Source organism: Lolium perenne, chromosome 7 (genome assembly GCF_019359855.2).
Source record: "Lolium perenne isolate Kyuss_39 chromosome 7, Kyuss_2.0, whole genome shotgun sequence".
NCBI lineage: Eukaryota > Viridiplantae > Streptophyta > Magnoliopsida > Poales > Poaceae > Lolium > Lolium perenne.
The window spans coordinates 85,882,241-85,904,770 of record NC_067250.2 but is presented as its reverse complement, the minus strand read 5'-3'; the positions used below and the strand labels follow the sequence as shown (position 1 = coordinate 85,904,770).

At 43.8% G+C, this 22,530-nt stretch overlaps 1 long non-coding RNA gene across 3 annotated transcripts; it reads right to left on the bottom strand.

Annotated features, from left to right (window-relative positions):
• Nucleotides 1-9,531: 9,531 nt before the first annotated feature.
• On the bottom strand, nt 9,532-18,362 carry LOC127316786 (uncharacterized). 3 transcript variants are annotated; one of them, XR_011748629.1, is made up of 4 exons: nt 17,805-18,362; nt 13,578-13,800; nt 9,935-9,981; nt 9,532-9,852 (listed from the first exon to the last, which is right to left on the bottom strand). It is a non-coding gene; the product is annotated as an uncharacterized lncRNA (long non-coding RNA). The 3 variants fall into 3 exon arrangements; XR_011748627.1 differs by having other exon boundaries at nt 9,532-9,981; nt 17,805-18,361; XR_011748628.1 differs by lacking the exon at nt 17,805-18,362 and adding an exon at nt 13,876-14,125 and having other exon boundaries at nt 9,532-9,981.
• Nucleotides 18,363-22,530: the final 4,168 nt, after the last annotated feature.

The window sequence follows — 22,530 nt, the reverse complement described above, 5'->3', positions numbered from 1 at the left end:
ACTTTATTTTATCTTGGTAAGCTAGGTAAGAAATATTGACTCAAGTGTGTCAGGATTATTCTCAAGTGAATATCCATCTCAAGTCATCAGAACTATTTGGTTTAGCTAAGACAACTTCCTATAGACACTACCAATCCTATAGGTCTCCTTTAAAGGGTTTTAATCCTAAGGTCAAAGCATTTGCTCTGATACCAACTGTGGTGACCTGGCATACCACTGCATGGTGTAGTATGCAAGTCTGATATAACACCAATGAAACACCGTTCCACGGGTATTATATCGCTCAGAGTGGTACAACAGAAACATATGCGGGTCCAAGGCATGTCTATAGAATTACAACATCGACTCTGTTACATAAGATCATCACAGCCTCCTACTTTACAATGAGGTAAGACTGCAAATAAACTCCAGAAGAACGACTCGTAGTCTAATCTTATCACGAACTCTATTTGTAGAGTATTTAACTAGCTACAGAGGCTATGGATAGATTCTAGCTAAGTAGGAGCTAGGTTTAGGAAACTAGTTCCCTTCTATGGCTAAACTAGGTTTTCTCCTTGTTGTATGTGGTATCTGATTCCTCTGACAAGGTCTTGTCTCTTGAAGTAGTTGTTGACTCCTCGGCCTTCGAGTTACACTGTAGATCCTCCTTCGATGCCTTCGTATCTAAGCAGGGGATTTAAGAGTGGGATGAGTACGAGCGTACTCAACAAGTTCATTATAGGAAAGAGGTGTTTAATGCACTAGCTACGGCATTAGACCAGAAAGTCTAATACCAATGCAGGTTTTCATAACCATTTCTTCAAAAGGTTGCTTTTATTCAGAAGAACTATGTCCGTCAGCCTTCACCGGTTTACTAGAACTTCATGGAGCTCCTTTCCGCCAGCGTTCAGCTCCATATCCCGGAACGAGGAGTGACAGGTCACAGTTCTTTACACTCTGCAGAGGTGTGTTGCTTTACCCATAAGAGATCTTAACCTTGGTGCCAACCGAGCTATAGTTCTCGTCCACACTTCCTTTGGTGTGAGGCCCGGTATAAGGTCTAGCCAATCATGTTCCTCCGCTACCTCGAACACCCACCCGTTGTTGCATGCGCCGACCCTGGGTCCACGTCGGTCCCATTATTCCCGTAATTTCAGGGTGGACCCCGACCACGACAACAGTGCTGGGCTCTACCATACACTCCTACGCCGGTGGCTGCAACCCATCATAGACCGCAATACCGTGGGGAATTAGAATGGGATCCCCACCCTACCGCTTGCACTTCGAACGACAAGTGTCTACGGACTTTGCCGTGGGGACTTAAGGCTTCCCCAGCCTACCGCTTGCCGCCGACAGATACAAGTGTCTACGGTAAAGCGCATCCGTTGATGAACGAGAGGTGGAAACACTTTTGACTACTCCGTCCCACTCCAGATCTTATGGTTAACACGGGTATTACGGCACAAGAATCACTGGCGACATTTGTTGTTTAATCCTAGATGGATATAAACCCGTGCAATGGAACCTCCACCATATCAACACAATCCATGGTTCCATTGCCCACCACATAGTCATATTCATAGTTATGAAAGTAGTGGTTTTGATTTTTATGCAATAGTGATAACCATAATACTTTGCAAGTAATTTGATAGAAATACTCAAATGGCATGAGCAAGTGATGAACTTGCCTTTCTTGACTGCAAGATTATGCAGGCAAGGTCTTCGATACGCAATAACTCCAAATTCTGAAATAGCATCATCGTCCGGTAAGGACGATGTTTAAAAGATTGACAAGGATGCAATAATGCATAAGAATGAGATGCAATCGCTCTAAGCGTGTCCTAACCCCGATGATTTAGGATCAGTGAGTTGTAATGATTATTTAGGGTGTGTTGCACTTTTAGAGTGATTCACATACAAGGTTCTTATTAAGGTTGAATACTTGGTATCATGAACATGTGCTGCAATATATCATAAGAATAGCATTAATAGCACACAACAATAAGATTTGATGTAGTCCTAACATGTACTGAGTAGTGGTTGGTTTTAGCACTACATGTCATGGTTAATGATTGATTATTATATACTTAAAAAGAATAACTTTTGAAGAACATGTTATTTAATAAAGAACAAGTATAATAATCAGGTTGTGGAGTTCCATGGTTTATTATGGTTCTAATTGGTTTCTGGAGTGAGTAGTAGATGGATCACAACCTAGTTGGATTCATCAACACCGAGGGTTTGTAAGGTGGAGTTAAGCCTAGGCATCCTAAGCAATTAATTACACATGGGTTGTATCAAGATTGGTTTATCTTGCTAGTGATGGCTGGCTAGGGTTTATAGGTCCTTATAAGCAGGGTTGATGATGATTCTCGGTTTACTTCAAAAGAATAACTTTTGAAGAACATACTTCTTAAATAATAAGAAGTATATCAATTAGGTTGGGGTTGTTTAGGTTTGCTATTTAATTCCCTAAGTAAAGAATGGTTGGTTCCTACATAGGCTGGTTCAAGTATCTCACACTAGTAGGGTTTAGTGGAACAGGTCATGTAAAGTAAAATAGTAGGTATGGTTGCTGTTAGGGTTCATCACAATGATGTGATGCTAAATAAGAATGAATAATGTTGATGGCTTTGGTAATAGGATCTAGGGTTTACACTTGGTTAACCCTACTTAATTATCTAGGTCTGATGCGGTATGAACACATGGGATGCTAATTAGTGGTGATAGGGTTCCCATATTTTATGTGGATTTGAACTAGTATTTAGTTTCTATTATGGTTCTATAACTAATATTGGAGTAACATTATCACATGTTAATTTGGGTTTGGTTTGGAAAACCATTTAGGTTTCATATGAAGTAATGGAGCTGGAGTTCCTAATTGAATTAGGGTTTGAGATTTCACATGGAATGGTGAAGTTATCAATTTATGATACTGGAACTAGTGTTTCCTAATTACCCTATAATTCTTGGTTTAATAACTTCATTATCAAGTTGAAGTTATTAATGAGTTTGAAATAAAAATAATATTGGATTTGACATTTTATTATTTTTATTGCATTTAATATTTAAGGTAATTATTAATTAGGGTTTAAATCCTTCTAATAAGGATTTAACAAAATAACAAATAAAGAAAATTAGTTTCATTGTTTTCTTTATTCATTTACTGGTTTTTATTTAATTTGGAAAGTTTTCCTAATTATTGAATTTTAATTGAATTTAGAATTAATAAATGGGCTTAAATAACCAGAATTACCTAATTGAATTTTTATTAAAAATAAAAATTGCATGTTGTATTTTTATTGGATAGAGTTTTCTATTCTAAGAATTTTAATATCTTATTTTAAATTTTTTTTTTGAGTTAGTATGAATTTTATATGGACTTACAAAGTTGCAGCAATTATGGAATTGAATTTAAATGAAAATGGAAATGCTAGACACACTCGAACTAACCTACACGCAGAGACTGGCCAGTGGGCCAGTGGTCCACGTGGACTGCCACGCGAGCGTGGACCAGGTCCAAATCGTGGATGTGGCCTGGCTCACGGTGGCCGGCGGCAGAGGGCGTCGATTGCCGGCGATACGGCGCTCCCGCGTCTGTGCTGAGGCATTGGTTGGATGCGCGATGCCAAAGCAAACCTAAGGGTGGCGGCGCCCCTATTTATTGGTCACCGGAGCTTCACCGCCGGTGATGCCGAGCGGCGGCTCACGCAGACGCGCGTCGTGGTGGCGATGCAAAGAGAAACAGAGGAAACTACGGGTTGCTTGAGCATCTGCAGCTCACCGTGATCATGAAGGGCTTGACGGTGGCGCAAGGGGAGGTCGGCATCGCCGGAATTGCCAGCTCCGGCCGACGGGGAGTTGAGGTCGTCGGCGCCGATTTCGGTCACGGCGGCCCGATTCCTCCTGCAGGATGAACAAGTAGACCATGGCGGTTCCGATGGTAGCTACGGCGATGCTCGGGGTGGTCTCCACCGGCGGCGCTTGAGGTCACTGGTGCGGCCAGGGTTCGGTGTGGGGAGAAAATTGAGCAGAGAGGAAAGAAATCGGAGACTAGGGTTCATGCTGGGGTTTTTATAGGCGCTGAAACGAGCCTCGTCACGCTGTCGAGGAAGGAGGGATCGCCAGCGAGAAGAGAAGCCGGCCACGACGTCGAGGTGGCCTCCATGCGCCAGGAAGAGATGAGGACGAGCTCGTCCTCGTGATATTTGGGACGAAGGGGTATTTCGGGCTGCTGCTGGGTTGTGTTGGGCTGGTGGTGGAGTGTGGTGCTGGGCTGCACCATGGGCTGCTGGTGGGCTACACGGCCAGGTAAGTCCAGGTGAGGCCTTTCTTCTTTTTCTCTTTTTCTGTTTTCAATTTTCTGTTTTATAATTTACCAAATTGAACTCATATTTGAATTCTATTATTTTTGGCAGGTGTCTCAATTGTGTTAATTCCATTTGGATGTTGTGAAAGGACTATTACACCCATAATCCATTTGAAACAAGTATTTTATAAAGCATTATATTACATACTTGTGTTTTATTCAAAATAGCAAATGAGCATGAATTTATATCCTCATTTATTTTTATGTTTTTCTTTTCTTGTGGATCAATCTATTTGAAGTATTAGAGTTGGTAAGTCCAGCTCAAGGTATTTTAGAGTTTATCATTAGGACTTATTTTCTTATTTAAGAAGCTGGTTCTTCACATATGATTTTATGTGAGCATCAATCTGTTAGGGTTTTATGATTTCTATTACAACCATATTTCAGAGTTGACACTAAGATTATATTTAATAACACCTTGAATTACTTAGAGTAGGTATTACTGCATTTATGGGTTGGTCTTAATTAAGTAATTGATCTCCACCATGGTTCTAAACAAATGGTTTAGCACTAGGTTATTCTTGAGTTCCATAATGAAGCATGAGCTTTAATTAGTGATTAATTATAGGGTTCTCATCATGTTCACCTAATGTCAACTGGTTTGAATCTCAATTAGGGTTTAGGTTTTATTTGTGATCACCCAAGTGATACACAAACTAGGGTTGAGATTTAGTTCTGGATTGTAGAGATGAGATGACACCATATTGTATGTGTTAGGGTTTAATCTCCCCTAACCATGATAAGGTGGTTACTTGCTTAATATTTCATGTGCTTCTCTAATTACTAAGGATTTGGGAATGGACTCTATCTTATTCCATTGGACTTCTATTAGAATCCTTAATCTATTGAGAAAGTAATTAAAGTGGTTATGGTTCTTTTTATAGTTAACTTTGGTCATATGAATGGATGATTTCTCATCATATACAGTATAATGTTTAACTCTAAGTTTTTCTTAGGTTCATTAATTGATGGATGAATGATATATGTATGTTGTAAGATTCTACTTATGATCAACAAGTTAAGGTTTGGATATAAGCCTGGGTTTGCTTACTAGTGATCTCCCTATGATTTCATGTGGAAATGGGATCTACTTATACTAGTAGGGTTTAACTTATCCTCACATATCTCCAAAGCATGATCATATATTATATAGGATCATCTTGTTCTTAATAGCTTTACTTCAAATTCTTAGGGTTTATGATCATTACACAATTTATAATGATCAAGGTTGGACTTCCTAGGGTATCCCTCCTTGAATGGGTTTCTCACTCTCAAGATCAAGTGTTGTCTTGATCAAGTAAATATATACTTTCTTTTATAGTTTCTTGAATGGGCATGGTTATGGTTGTCTCAATTATCTTGAGTATAACACCATGGGTTGAGCTTTCTCATTTAAGAATGGTTATTCTAGGGTTTATGGTGTACTCCTAATATTTATTTAGGTTGCTGAGCCAAAGATTCAATTGTCTATCTTAGTTGGTTTATTCCACTCCTTATTTCACTAAGTCATGGATATAGTCTTATTCCATTTGGTATTTGGTGATCTCACCACTTCAAGGTGGAATGGTTTACCTAATACTTTAGTTCAAAGTTTAACATTGATTCTTAAATAGGTAAAGCTAGAATTAGTATGATTGGTATCTCTCTCATTTGGGAAGGACTTGAATAATACTCTAGGGTTCCTCTTGAAGATGATGATTTGAATACTTGGATGTATCTCCAAGGTTTAGCTCAAGGTTTGTTATTGCTTCTCTAATAATTATAATAGAACTCTCACCTCTCTAGGTTTGATGTAAAACTATTTGGAATAGAGAAGAATATATATTTCTTAAGTTGAATCGCCTTATCTTGTTTCCAGGAATAAAGTAGAATGAATACCATGAGATTCATGGTAGAATCAAGGATTGGTTTAAGACATGGAAAAGATAAGTTAGGAATAGTTACTCCAATGATTGTTACTTGATTTCCCATTAAATAGATGTTCATATGTTGTGGCAAGGATTATCATATTATAATCTTTTATAAGATCAAGCAATTGATCATTAAGTAAAATGTTGTTGTGTTGATTATTAGTTCCATTTGATCTAACCCCTTAGATCAAATCACCTCTACCCAAAACAGGTTTTAACAAAGTCACATTGAGGTTTATAGCGCTTGACTTGATGAGCTACTTCAATTCCACCAAGGTCAAGTGAAACTTCAGTTGCTGTGACTGTTTTACTATAAAGCGCGAAAATTCCCCAGATTTTCTATGCATGAATGCAATGCACACATCTGTTTCCTCTATTTTTGTAACCCCATTACCTGGGATATTACACGCACCTCGCCAGTCAGCTGATTAACTAGGGAGTCTCCAATCTCGAGTCGTTTTTTTTTTTGGTAAAAGAGAGTCATCTGTTGAATGTATCTGAACACTATCCAGTGTGCGGATAAATTTAAATTTACATAAATCTAAGATAAGTTTTATAAGATGGAGAAATTAAGTATAAAGAATACAAAAGAAAATAAAAAATTACAAATTGCCGGGGTCATCCCTCTCCTTGACCGATGCTTTCCGGTCCTGCTATGCTATGATATGCCTACTTGAGAGATAAGCCATATATAGATGCATGTTCTTTTTTTCAATGGAAAAAGTCCCAAGGGCCAAGAGTCTGCATTAATTCATCATGTGGTGTATAATTACATAAAGGACCCCATAGAAAAAAGAAAATTACAACATGGTCTTATAAATTTGCACATAACACCCTAAAAGCGATCACGGAAAAGCAATTGGATCAACTACGTCCAGGTATAGCCACTCCTGCTCCCACCAGGGGACTAGACCACTTGAGAAAGCTTGTGAGGCTACTCTGAGGCAGAAGAAGATTCTCCGATGGAGGAAGAAAATACTCGAGGCGGGGTAAGCCCTCTGAGCCAAGATAGTATCCGCTAGACGCAGCCGCTTGGAATCCGCCACAGGAAGTGCAATTTCCAAAATCTCCCAACGATATCGCCCTTCATCTCCCTCGCTGCCAAGGCCCGCCAAGAGGAAGGACAACATGGCTTCATCACCGCAGGCAAGGAGACGGAGGCGCAACTTGCAAGAGCTGGATGTGCAAATCCTTCCACCGTCATCCTCATAAGCATGACGAAGGAGATCTGCATAAACTTCCATGTGCCGCGCCATAGCATCAGTGCAACATAGCTTGACTTGACGGCTTTATTAAAGGAGATATCTACTTGAAGCTCCTCCACGCGCAGATGCACACGGTGGTACATGCCGACGGCGAAGAGCAACAGCAACACACACCAGATCTGGTCGAACAGATCTGGCCAAATCTAGTCCTCTACTCCCAGACGCCATACATGGCATATCTCGACGGAGCCTAGAACTACTATATATATTACTAGCACCAAAGCGTCGCCTCTATCACTCCTCGACAACAAAGCCACAAAGGAGGGCTTTGGTCCGGCTCGGAAGGGTTGGTCTCGAGTACTATAGCAAGGGGAGTGGAGAGGAGGGGGAATGGGTCTTGTGACGTACAATATTGTATAGTGCGTGATATTGTTCTCAAATAGCGATATTGCCAAGCCACCTTTCCAAAACTTCCAAAACCTTACTTGAGACTGATTCTTAATTGAGAAAGATTCATATGGAAAGAAAAACTTTTTGTCGCAATAACCCATCCAAAAATACAAGTCTCCAGGTTTCGAATGAATCTAGGATAATTCATTTGACCCTTAAGTTTGCGCTGGCGGAGGAAGCATAGAGGTGATACGCATTGCCCACAACTCCTAGTGGTTTTGATACTGGCTTAGCTAGCGAAGTATTCATTTTTATTTTTATTTTGCTTTTCTAGCTTATCAGTATTTTGGCTACTAAGAACGTAGTTAGGTCCTATAACATTATGAAGTACAACCAGGTCTTTTTTTTACACCAAGGACCTCAATAAATAGAAAAAATGAAAAAAAAAGCATCCGCATCCTTGGCCAGCGGTGACCTACACACACCTCGCCTCGGGCTTGTCAATGTGCTACCCACCTCGCTTTCACGGTGGGCACACCATTGCCCGAATTAGCGAGGACCTCGCACGGTGATACGTGTAAAAGAGGAGCTTTCCTGCCCGGGCGGTGACCCTTGACGAGCGGCGGCGGCTCCTCCTCCACGGCCTCCGGCAATGGATGGTGGCGGCAGTTGTTGGATCTTGTGCCCGCCAAGATCAATCGTCGGCTTCATCCGGCAGCGCGAGGAAGGGGGTTGCAATTTGCGGGGCGAGGATGGTGTGGTTGCGGCGGCTGCCGTCAACTGAGTCCTCCTTCGTCGTCGTTGGCCAGCGGATGGCAGCGTGGGGGCATGTTCGTCTGCTTTGGGTTTGAAGATGGTGGTCCTAGGGTTCTTCTTCTGCGAAGATGAAGACCTACCAGATGCCGATCCTTTCTCATCTAGCCGGAGTGTTGAGTTTTGGAAGGCTCCATCGGCGAATGGAGCAGCGCATCTTCTGCCTGGAGTTTGTTGGATCGGGTGGTATTCGGTCGCGCGCACCCATGCTTTTATTCCGACCGTTTGGTTCTGGAGGGAGCGGCGCAAATCTCTTTATTGTGTTGACACCAAGTGACATTGGATCCATGATGAAAGCCAGAAGAAGAGAATATCACGAAGGACAGATGGGAGGACTAGCTAAGGGAGGTTCAAGTCTCCGTGTTGTTGAGGGACTTGCTTAGTGTTCCGGTTTTCACAACAATGGTATGAAAATGGGGGCGACAGCACAGGTGAAGTTTAGAGTCCTACCTTTTAGGGTGAAAACCCAAGGTCTGCCCTTAACTGGTTGTGCCTTGCAATGACCTTGCCGGAGGCATTGTTTTGAGAGCGGGAACTATCTCCAGGGTAAAAACCTAAGATCATTGGTCGGGCGATTACGGTGCTGGAGCATTGTTCCCTTCTTGGAGGCGTTGCTTTTAGAGAGTCTGTATTTTAGGCGTTGTCTTGGTAGTGGATGTATTGCTGTTGTTAGGCATGAGACACTGTAGCGGGATTTTTGTTTCTTAGTTTTATTTTCTCTTTTTTGGCTGTGTGCATCCATACTGCCATTAGGGTGTTGCGTTGTTGCAGAGACTAGGTGTAATTTGTATCTTTTGATATTAATATATTCTCTTTATCGAAGAAAAAAAGTAAAGACAAAATTCAATTCCGTATTTTTTCCGATAAAGGAGCATAGCCCCAGCCTCTGCATCAATGGATGCACAACTTTATTAAAAACAAAGTATCAAGTCACCATATATCCATCATCACTTATTACAATCACGAAAAAGCTAAGGTCGATACATGAATCAACCTACTGAAAATATGGCAAACCGAAAAGCTATGCATTTGCTATTCTATTAAGATGTCGCGACCCAGTAGTCTGGAAAAAGAAGTCCTGAGCAACCACTAGCATCCGATTGCATCCAATAACCATAGCCTCCCGCTGCTCCATTGGGAGAAGTAAAACCCATTGTTGAATTGAATGAACAGCTCGCCGGATAACCTGCAAAAAATAGTTCCACTTTATTTGTTAAAGATAATATCATTTCTAGTACTCCAAATAGCCCAACAAAGGACCGAAATACCTATTCGAATCTTTTGTTTGTCCTCTTTCCTCACTCCATTTAGCCATCTACCAAACATGTTAGTAATATTAGCTGGTGGAGGAATGTTATAAGTAAGATACATCATACGCCATATTATCGTCGCAAAAGGTCAATGAATGAATAAATGATTAATGGTTTCCATAGAATCACAAAAACAACATTTTTGATATCTCTTCCACTTCCGTTTAGCTAAATTATCCTTATTTAGAAGCATCTTATTATTAAGGAATCACATAAAGATTTTAATTTTCAAAGGAATCTTTAACTCCCATAGATATCTACGAAGGTAAATAGCATGCCCATTCATCCTGTCAAGGTACATAGACTTAACTGAAAAAATACCCGAATCAGTGAGTTTCCAAATAAACTTATCCAATTCATATGTTAAGTTAATTGTAATTAATCGTTGGCATAGATGTAACCATTGCACCCACTTATTATCGTTCAAGCCTCTTCTAAAAGAAATATTGATAGGTTCAGTAAACACATTCGATACTAACACATTTTTATGTTGGGCGATATTATACAATGCCGGATATTGATGGGATAATGGCGTATCTCCCAACCACACATCCTCCCAAAACCTCACAGATGTTCCATCCCCTACTCTGAAAAAATCTCTCTAGAAGAAATCATCTTTCACATGCATGAGACCCTTCCAAAAAGGTGAGTCAGTCGGTTTAACCTCTACTTGTGCTAGTGTTTTATTTTTAAGGTTTTTATTACATAAGAGTTGCTGCCACATACCCTCCTCCGAAAGGATTTTAAACAACCATTTTCTCAATAAACATTTATTCTTTAATTCCAAAACCTCAATTACCAACCCCCTTGATCCTTTGGTCTGCACAAAATATTTCATTTAGATAATCTATACTTCTTCTTGTGCTCATCAGATTGCCAGAAAAAATTTGATCTATAATAACCAAGCCTCTTACTCACCCCAATTGGGATTTCCAAGAAGGAGGGCATAAACATCGGCAGACTTGTAAGAACCGAATTTATCAGAACCAACCTATGCCCATAAGACAACAATTTACTACGCCGGCACCCCAATTTGGAGGCAAACCGAGTTTCAATAGGGTTCCACTCCGCATTCTGCAATGTCCTACTCCCTCCGTTCTTTTTTATAGTGGCTATAGATTTTTGGCATTTGTTTCAGAATATAAGGTTGTAGCTTAGCTTTTTTTCAATTACCCCCTCCCCGTTCAGCTCCCAAATCGTTCAGGTCCCAAATTTGTTATGGTAAGTTAGTAGATATGGATTTCCCAAATTTTACGTTGATCTCAAATCGTTCAGCTAGGGGTCTTGTGTAAAAAATACTCTTACGCTAATTTCCGTGCCAAAAAACTATAGGCACTATAGAATGGAACAGAGGGAGTATAATGTACCGGAATCCCCAAGTACTTTAAAGGTAAAGTTCCAGACTCACACCCAAAAATGTGTCTATATTGATCCTCCATATCCTTTGCCTTACCAAATGCAAAAATTCACTCTTATGCGAGTTAATTTTTAAACCCGATAATTGTTCAAAAATGCATAGGATTAGTTTCATATTAACAGCCTTGGTAATATCATGTTCCAAAAACAAAATTTTATCATCCGCATACTGTAAAATGGAAATTCCCCCGTCAATAAGATGAGGCAACAAACTCCCCACTTCCGCAGCCCCAGCAATAAGAATCGCTAACATATCAGCGATAATATTAAAAGAATTGGGGATAAAGGATCTCCCTGGCGTAATTCTTTCCTAGTTTGAAAATTATGCCCAATCACATCATTCACTCTTGTACCAACACTCCCACCTTGCACAAATTTCTTTGTCCTATCGCACCAAATAGGGTCAAATCCCTTCATACGAAGAACTTGTTGCAAAAAGGGCCATTTAACTTTATCATACACCTTTTCGAAGTCAATTTTAAAAATCACCCCATCTAATTTCCTTCTATGCATTTCATGTATTATCTCATGGAGAACTACTACTCCTTCTAGAATGTGTCTTCCAGGAATAAACGCCGTTTGTGTAGGTCTAATCACTTTTTGAGCTACCTCAGAAATACGGTTTGTCGCAACTTTAGTAAATATTTTAAAACTCACATTGAGCAAGCATATTGGCCTATATTGTTGAATCTGAGTTGCATTTTCCTTTTTCGGCAATAAAGTAATAATCACCTTATAGTTCAACTTATACATAGGCAAATCCCCTTTCTGAAAGCTCTCAAATAAAGCCATCAGATCAAATTTTATAACCCTCCAAAAATGTTGATAAAACTCCGCAGGGAAACCATCTGGTCCAGGTGATTTATTATGTTCCATCCGAAAAATAGCACATGAACCTCCTCCATCAAGAAGTTTTCAATTAACACTTGATTCTCCTCCGCTGACAATTGCGGGATATCTTCAATTATGCTTTCATCCAACAAGACCGAACTAGGCTCTGGATTACCAAATAACATTTTATAATATTCCGAAATGTAGACCCTTAGACTATCGTCCCCGACAATGGTTCCATGTGCCTGAATCCCCGCATCAATCAAAAGTGGAGTATGACCAGATCCAGAGCGAGTCAATGCCCGGACAGTGACCAAAGGGAATTTCTGTTCCCATTCGACACTCGCAAGAACCCTATCCAATTTTTCGTATGTAGGGGTCTGTCTTCTACTGGCCGTAAATTTCCGCCCCGACAAAGCAATCTCTCGTAAATTAAGGTTTTCAATGATCGCATTAAAAAATAAAAGGCCAATGGGGCTTAAAATTATCATTGCTTTTGTCCTCTGGTTTTCTCAAAATATTAAAATCCCCGACTAATAACATCGGTATCGTTTCAGATTCACATGTCCTCACCAATTCTGCAAGAAACTCATATTTATTTTTATCTTGTGCTGCCCCATATACTGGCACAAGTAGCCATTGAAAACCATCTATTTTAGAAGTGATAGACAGCTTCACACAATAGTCTCCACTGTCTACCCTATTTACCACCAAAGTGGTCGTGTTAACCCCTACAAGAATTCCTCCGGACCTCCCATGTGGTTGCAAACAGAACCAAGCAAAGTTTTTACCCGCTGCTAAATCCCTTAAAAAATGTACCGCAAAATTAGACCGTCCTGTCTCTAGCAAAGCAATAAAATGTAGGTCATACTCCCTTATTGATTCCATTAAAAACAAATGCTTTCCCAGATCTTTAAACCCCTCACTATTCCATGTCATGCCTTTAAGATTTGTCATTGTAATTTTGATGGTTTGATTCTAGTACGGTTACTCCTCCTAACATTTTTCTTATCATACAACTTTTTTTTGCGAACCGTTCTCTCCCTAGTAATAACCTTAGGAATCTCTACATCCTCATCTCTCAAAAAATCCTCCTCCGCTTCTAAATCATCACATAAGTCAAAAGCATGTGATACCGTCATACAAAGAATAGCATTGTCATGTTTTTGTGCCAATTGATTATTACATTTTAACATAGTGATTGATCTATGTAACTCAAAATCTTTTATTAACTTTGCTGATTTAATGCAATCCGAATGAGAAATACCTAAAGAAACCCCCAACGACCGAGCATCATCAATTATTTGATCATCCGAAAAAGAAGTAATGGAGGTTGGTTTCGTTATAGACATACCTATCACTTGCGTCTCCGCACGTTTCTTTGCGACCATCATCGCCCTCTCCATTTGCGTCATATCGGTATTAGGCTGAGTTCGCAGTCTTCCACTCGACCGCACCTCGCGCCTCGCCTCTTCCTGAATCCCCCCAAAAGCAACAGTTTGCTCATGGGTATACTGCATCGTCTTCGGCACCTCCTTGTGCTTACCAACCGGGGTAGAAACAGGTGCATTACCTCCCTGTGCAACATAGTTTGTTGGCTGAAAATTATCACAATCATTCTTAGCAGTACATATATACAACGACTTTTTCACCTTAGACAGATTGATCGACGTGATCGTCATCGAGCTCGGCTGCAACACCCACATTCAACAGAACCTACGTCCCCGGCCAGGTTGACGAACCCGACACACTAGTTTTCTTCAGCGACGATGTAATCCACAAGCACAGCGCGGCCAATGAATGAACCACGACGCCCGGTGCGTGCGGCCCCCGATCGCGTCGCCATCTTCCTTCGCGCGGCTCGCTTTTTCTTTATTACACTCGTCACGCCACACGTAGCGCCGTGTTTTTTTTTGAAATGGTGTAATATATTAAACGGAAACAAGGGTTCTGTTACAATCATCTCCAGCTCGTTCCAACACGCAGGGAGGAACAGAGCCAAGAAGCACACCATCGCTATTACTCACACGACTACAACTAGCCAGGTCATGCGCCAGATTATTTTGATTTCTACTAATTTTCTGAACCTTGTAAGCTGGAAGCAAGGTCAGCAGCCGATGGATGTCAGTAATCACACTGGAAGTCTGGGAGCGGTCTTTCTCCCATGAGCTGACCTTTGTAATAACAGATGCACAATCACTCTCGATTATAAGACCAGTCTCAATCCTGTTTATAGCCTGCTTCACTCCTTCCAGGCAAGCCAAAGCTTCTGCCATTTCAGCACTATTGCAGTTCTTGATAATTCCCCAGGCAGTAATTTTTATTTGACCTAAATGGTCACGGATCGCAGCACCCCAAGAAGCTTGGTTTGTTTCTTTTACAAAACTAGCATCAACACTCAAACTTTGCCAGCCCTCATCAGGTGGTTTCCACTCTAGACTTCTATTTTCAGGTTTCCTTCCCATGGGCATTCTCTCAGTTTCAAACATTGGCTTTTTCCCTTTTACATCTTCAGCCTGGATTTCGGCTCCCCTGTTATTGAGCATACACCTGTAGTTTCTCAGGAAATCGGTGGAATGAGCAATGCTAGCTTTGCCATCACCAAAGATACAGTTATTTCTCAAATGCCAAGCACGCCACCAAAGCAGCATCAATTTTTCACGCATCTCTGGATTGGAGGAGTTCAAAATATTTAGCGTCCATTCTTTCCCACTATTTCTTAGCCTATCTTCAGTAGGAAGCTCCCAGACATCCCTCATGCTATTTCTTAAGGCAATCGCTTTTGTACATCTCATTATGGCATGATATCCATCTTCATTTTCCTGACCGCAGATAGTGCAGGTTGGATCCAAGATCATGTTTCTAGACCAACGATTTTCCTGTACAGCCAACGCATCAGTAGCAAGACGCCAGGTAAAAATTTTAACCTTCTGAGGGACTTTGGTTTTCCAAATGGCATCCCAAATAATCCGGTCACCTTCTGGACTCTTACTCTGCTGGCCAGAGCTTCGCTGAATCCCACGTGAATGTCAACGCACCACGCTGCTTTCCCGCACTAGCTAGCTAGATCGTACGTTAAGTACTTCACTGGCATGCATGTTGATTAGCTGCGGCGCGTCGATTATTACCGACCGGAGGTAGTAGTAGAAAAGTCGGTAAAGTATTACAATAGAGGTATTATAAGTAGTATCAGAGCAATTCCAATAGTATAGCCAGTTGGTGGCCATAAGCCAATTGCTATATCATCTATAGCCAACTTAGAGCCAACATATACAATAGTGAGCTATAAAAATGTAGTACTTAATCAATGTGTGGCCCACCTTTCACTCTCACAAAGTGCCTAGGAGCACGTGCTAGAACTGACTCTTGCATAAGAGCTCACTCTCCTTCTCTCTCCTCCCATCTCTCCTCCAACTAATCAATAATATAATATTTTAATCCTTATAGCCAGCTGACTAGGACTTATTGTACTTGCTCTCATGCATGTTATGTTGGCAAAAATTAGATGTGACGTATCAATTAATAAGATGAGAGATGAGAGTGGTAAAACGAGAAAACTTAATAGCAAACACATCATGTAGTACACTAATTTGCATTGATTTTACAAAACATTAAATATGATAATACTATAATATTATTTTATAATACTATGCATTGTGAGATAGTGGAGTATCATAAACTAGTATCATGTGCATGATACTAGTGTATGATATTTCCATTGTGACTAATCTAAAAACAACCTCGTGTGGGCACGGAATCTTTTTTTATTTTAGAAGTAAAATTTCAGTTTATACCCCTTAGTACAATTTTGTGACACGAATTACCTCATTTAGTGGATTTTTTTTGCTTCTCAATTCTTTCCGAATCCTTGCTGAAATCCTTGTATCCGAACAATTGTGTTGCTAACCCTAGGGGTGACTTAGCATGCTGCTTATCCATGGTGATGTCATGTACAACTTTGGCTCCATCCTGGTTGAGTAGCCAAACTTGGGGATTCAATTTTAAAATAGTTTCGCTGAAAAATTAGATGAGACATTAGGTTTGGCAAAAAGAAAGATAGTAGCCGACCAAGCGTATGCATAGGGGCTTGAAGCAAACGACGCACCAGGGGTACAAGCCCGATACCATAGAATCATGGTACTCATTTAGAGCAAGTACAATAAATTTTAGTCAGTTGACTATAAAAATTAAAATAGTATATTATTTCTTAGTTAGAAGAGAGAGGAAGAGAGAGAAGGACTGAAAGAGAGTGGACTCTTATGCAAGAGCCAGCTCTAACACGTGCTTCTAGGCACTTTATGAGAGTGAAAAGTGTGAACATTGATAAAGTATATTTTTGTAGCTTATTATTGTATATGTTATCTCTAAGTTAGCTATAGATAATAGGAGAAAAATCTTATGCGACCCGGGTCGCACAGGCCAGGTCCCTAGGGACCACCTTGGACGAGCGACACCGGGAAATATGAATCTCAAAGGGTGTGTTTGGTGGACCGGGTGAGGTCAGAATCACTTTCTCACCTGAACACTGCCCGCTTCAGACTAGTTGTGGTGAGATTTTGTTATCTGTTTGGTAGGTCGTAGCCATTGAAACATGCTGCACAGAGATTGTGTTTGGTTTGACTTCCCATGTGGGCACTGCCCACCTCCAACTATTTTACAAAAAGAACCTTGAAAAGAAATGGAAAAAGCAATCGGGTCCTCAGCTCAGCTTTACCACTCCATGGAGGTCTGGGCGTGCGGGAAGAATTCGCCGGCAGCGCTAGGCGGCGGCGCTGGGTCTTAGGAGCGCGTCGGCCGGAAGAACTGATGTACTACTGTCAGCTCTCGTTGTAAGATTTGCTGAAGAATTCTTCATCCTGCAGGAGACGTACAGATAGCAATGGAGGTTTCAATGGATACAAGCCGCGGCCTCGTGTGGCCGCTGTGGCATTGGCGTCGTCCCTACGGAGGCAGAGGAGGGCTCCCGTTGGCAGAGGATGGCGCGTTGAGGGAGAGACGGCGAGGGGGAGGCAGAGGCGTAGCGGGAGGAGGACCCCGTGGTTGGACGACGAGCTCGGTGGAGGAGCACGTCCTCGTGGTGCTCTAGGCGCCGCCTCGTCCCCGTGCCGCTCCAGGCGGAGGAGGTTGCCGGCGCGTCTAGGTGTGGAGGAGGAGGAGGCGGTGGTAGCGCTCCAGGCGGAGGAGGTCGCCGGCACGTAGCGGGAGGAGCCCGTGGTCGGCGAGGAGCTAGGACGGTGGAGCTCTAGCAGGATTGGGGGAAATGAGCAGAGGGGGTTGGGGTCTGGGCCTCCGGCGGTCGCGCGTGGGGCCAGCTACAGTGCTTTGCGGGGCGAGGTCAGCCCGGCTGACCTGCGAAGCTCGATTCGAGCTTCCCAACCCGACCTGGCTGAGAGCCATTTTTCGGGTGAGTCCGGCAGTGCTGAGAAGGACCGACCCGGGCTACCAATCAACAATTAGGCTGTTCAGCCGAGCTGAGGTGAGATTTTCTGAGCTCACCCGGCCTACCAAACACACCCAAAGTAATGAGTACAGACCAGACACAAATTAGCAGATATCAATTTACTGTCGATCGGAGTAGCACCTGAAGAAAAAGCGGACGGGGCAAGCACACGGGGCGGTGCGGCGAGCTGGGCCGTCGAGGAAATTGGCCGGTCTGCCGGCGGTCCCGCGAGCTAGGGCGTCGAGGAGGACCGTGGACAGAGCTTGGGTTGTTGCGCTGCCGGGACGCTAGGCCATGGACGTCCGGGTAGAGCCGTCGGGGATGGATGGGGCTAGCTGCCGTGTCTCCGAGGAAGGCGGTCTTCTACGGCAGGGAGAGCAGCGGGGCCGGCTCACCGGTGGTCGCGGCAGCCGGCGGCACAGCACGCAGGATAATCGTCAGGGAGATCAGTGGATTTGGGGATTTGCTCACCGTGGTTTCTTTGAGATTCGTATTGGCAGGTGTAGCTCGTCCAAGGTGGTCCACGGACCTGGCTTATGCGACCGCGGTCCCATAAGATTTTTCTCCTAGATAATACTGTATGGCACTTAGATTTTTCTCCTAGATAAATATGGCACTTAGGGCATCTCCAGCGGGGCGACGGATTTCGGACGCTCCAAAGTGGTCGCGAGCGTCCGTTTGCGTCGCCTTCTCGGACGTCAAATTGACCGCAAAGGGCGAAATGTCCGTTTGCGTCGAGGGCTACCTCCAGCGGCCCGACGCATTTTGGGCATGCAACTGTTTTTTTTTTTTTTTTGCTACTTCTTTACAGTTTATAGTTGAATGATCAAGTTTTAAACGCGAAAAAGATGTACTCATGATGTCATGTTGGTATAATCAAATAGATTATAGCCTAAACAATTAACCGGATACGTCAATCGACTAGATTCAAACATATTTAACATACAAATAAGAAGAAATTTAAAAACATATAAACTAAAACTATTTTTTGGCCTTCTTGTTCGAAGGCCCTGCGTCGTCGTCGTCGTGGAAACTCCTCCGCCTCTTGCTTGTCACCTCGTCGTCGGAACTGGAGGACGACGCGCCCGTCGAGGACTTGAAACTGGAAGAAATGGCATCTTCGTCGTCGGTGAACGGACGACGACGCGCCGCCCGCGCCAGCGCCCTGGACTTCTTCCTTGCCACCGCCTTGTCGTCCGCCGCCTCCTGCGCCTCCAATCGGGCGAACTTGCTGTCGGAGTCCTCCTCCTCCTCATGGCCCTCCTCCTCGTCGTCTGCGTCGCTGGCAGCGCCGCCTCCGTCCTCCTCCTGGCCTTCGCTGCCATTGCCGCCTCCCTCCTCCTCGTCCTCACTCGGTGTGGAGGTAGGGTAGCTGGGCGTGGAGCCTGGATCGCTTGGCGTCGCCGGCGATTCCCACCAATGCAGGAATCCGGGCGACTTGCCCTCGCTCTCCGAGTCGGACGACAGCGTGTAGTCGCTCATGACGTGCCGGTGTTGAAGAAGAAAAGAGGATGAAGAAGGAGGCGGTTGAACTTGAATTACCGTAGACGCGGGGGTTATAATGTGCGCGGATTAACGGCGGCGCGTAAAATGAAGAGGCCGGCGGTTGCTCTTCCGCGGCGGTTCGGCGCTCCATTGCGGCGGTTGGTCGCCGGCGGTTGTGAATTAGAGGCCGATCGAACCTAGGTCGCTGCCATGAGGGCCCGTGGGGAAGCGAGCGGACGCTCGGAGCGAGCGTCCGCGGAGACGCAAACCTGGCGCATATTTGGGTCAGGTTTGCGTCTCCGCGGACGGCCCGATCACTTTGCGTCGCCCCGCTGGAACAGGCTCCAGACGCATTTCCGGTCACGACGGATGAAAACGGTCGCTCAGCGTCCGTTTGCGTCATGCCGCTGAAGATGCCCTTAGCTTACAGACAACAGCTAACTACACTATTCAAATGATTATCTGCGAGGCTCGAGCTCGGGCGCGGAAGGCACGTCGACATACAGTACAGCTGAGTAGCTGACCATCCTATCCATACTCAACCAAGACAACCCCGACAGTTGACACGACCTGCTACTGGGTAGCTAGCTATCGAAAGGATACCCACAGAAGCACCAAATCGTGGGTTCGCAGCTGCCAGACGACCGGATCGGCATTGGTTGCGCCGTGGAGCCGACGGCGCTCGACCTGCCGACCGCGCTGCCGACGGTCCCGCGTCGGCGCGTCCGTATGCATGGGGGCGTCTCGGTCTAGCCGGCCGGGCGTTGCGTGCAATCATGCGAGCCTCGTCGAATTTTCCTCTTGACGTGGTGGGGGCCTGACAGCATGAAAGATATTTTCTGGATTCTCGGCTTGCAGCTGCACGAAAATATCCTGCTACTGACAGTGTGGATACGCACTACTAGGGCAGGGCATTCATGCCACCCGATCGATCGGAACGTGTCGGAATTCAAACACTCCCGTCTTTAGTTTATTTTCTTTTTTCTAAAGAAGCGGCTCGATCCATTTTAGACATAAACTGTATCCGTTTCGGTTTGTATGGGTCGTCGATATCAAGGTGGACGAAGACCTTAGGCGCAGGACGGAGCTGGAAGCGAAGTATCCCTGATGCATGTTCAACATTTCTAGCTGAAATTGTGCCTCCATGATGCACTTTTGTTAGTCTAACCTGATGCATTTACTTCATTAAGCTCACAATTAGTGCTAAAATAATCTTTACCCTGATGCACATGCAGCTCCACCCCTGCTTAGGCGCCCAAGGCCATGGTTAGTACATAGTTGTCTGTTGCACCAGCAACTGCGGGGGAGGGAGGAGGGGACAACGTGCACGCCTGAGTGCACCCATGCGTGATCAGAGGAGTCACTGACCTCCCTTGAGCTACCGCGGACTCCCATAGTTGGACGGCGAGGCCATCCACTGGTCGAGCTCGCTTTAGGCGATGACCATTTCAATATCCTCCTCCGTGAGGTCCACCGGCTAGAACTTCGACGTCTGGAGACTGTTGTGTTCTCGAAGAGGGCATCACCGTGGCTGTGACCACTCTCCTTGTCGTCGTCAAGGCCTTCGTCTTCATCCTCATGCTCCTCGTCGAGGACGATGATAAGTTCTCGGTTGAAGAAGTCCACGTCGCCACGTAAACCACTCGATGACGGGATCAAACTCCTAGATCACGAACATGGTCAAACTGTAGGAGTCGAGGGTGTGTGCAGGGTTTAGGACGCAAATGTTCGGCGCAAACAAAAAGCTAGATCTATTTACGTGTTTAATTTCCTATCTCTTGTTTATACGAACACAAACGCTCAATTGGCCTAAATATAAATTTCAGAATTAATATCTGCTGGTGGCGGTAACATCTCTAGCGCAGAACTGCAGAAGGTCGAGGTTGCGTGAAGAATCCTGCTGCCTAGGCTGCTCAACGGTCTCTGCTGCCTAGGTGGAATGTCGCCGGAGTATGGAAGCCCTACAGGTGAAGAAGAAATGAACTTCGCAAACCGGTCACGGCAGTGGCAGAGGGTGTGTTTGGTTTGTACCCAAGATTGCCCTATCAAATTTTTGGCTAGCTAATATTTTGGTTGAGCTATTCCTTGCTCACAAGTTGGTCAATATTGGCTAAAAAATTGAACTAGAGTTGGTAGTGAAGCATTGGCAAGCCAAAAAGTTAGCAACTATCCAAACAATAACCAATCTTTTGGTCATGACCAAAAAATTGGTAGGGTATAGTTTGGTAGCAATCCAAACACACCCGGAAGCAGGCGAGATCGATCTCCTGCCGACATCATAAACAACCATTGACCAAGGTATACCAGAATTGATTAAACGTACTCCCAACTTCTAAATGCGCCTGCGGAAGAATTGATAAGCTTCCGGACGAACATGCAGCCACATCTCGATCGATCAACCTTGTACAGTTGATTAATCAGGGGCTGAGGGCGTCTCGAATCTCGAATCGGTCGTCTCTCTTCTGGATGGAGACCTTCCAGCTGGCCGGCAATGGCTAGATGCATGTTAGGTCTGCGCTGGTGTGGGGAGCATGTTGTGATACGCATATGCCCATGCCCACCACTGCTAGTGATACTGATAATGAATTTGCCTACTACACCACCCGTCACATGCTCGATCTTTGGAATCAATCGAATCGATCAGCTATATATGCTGACCATGGTCCAACACTTTCCTCTAGGGATTTCTCCAAAGCAACCAAACCAATACAATGACACCTATTGTACTACGACCCTATGCATGGCTCCCCATGTTTAATTAAGAAAGGAGTTTGCAAGAAAAAAATAGTGTCATACTCATCAGGTGCTTGTCGCCCGCTAAAATCCAAAGCTTCGCCTCATTTTTAACTTTCCTAGATGCCCCGATCATTGTCCTCATTCCAAATATCCCAACAAGTAAGAGGGTGATCTAAGCCAAGTCTTTTGAGTTTTGACCTTTGTCATAACGGACCACCAAGAATGGATTGTTTGCATCAGCCAAGCATCGAGATCAATCAAGCCCAGCCCTAGCCATTCCTCGATTAAGCTCCAAAGCCTCATGGTTTATCTACAATGGATAAAAAGGTGGTCTACAGACTCAGCCACCCACTTGCAAAGCAAGCGAACCCCCTTTGCACATCACCTCTTCTCGTGACAGCCCAGCGGCCCAAAGCCTATTTTGGCTGGCTTGACAAGCGAAGAACTTAATTTTGGGAGGGGCCCATATTTTCCAAACCTAAGAGCTTGTAGGCGAGGGAGTTGCAATGAACAATGGCGCCATGTAAGCGGATTTAGCTGTGTATTAGCCAATTTTCGATAAAAGTCTAAGTAATATCATCTGGAGGGTCATCATGAAGATTGATTTCTTGAAGTGGAATGCAAAGAGATACAAATGGACAGATGT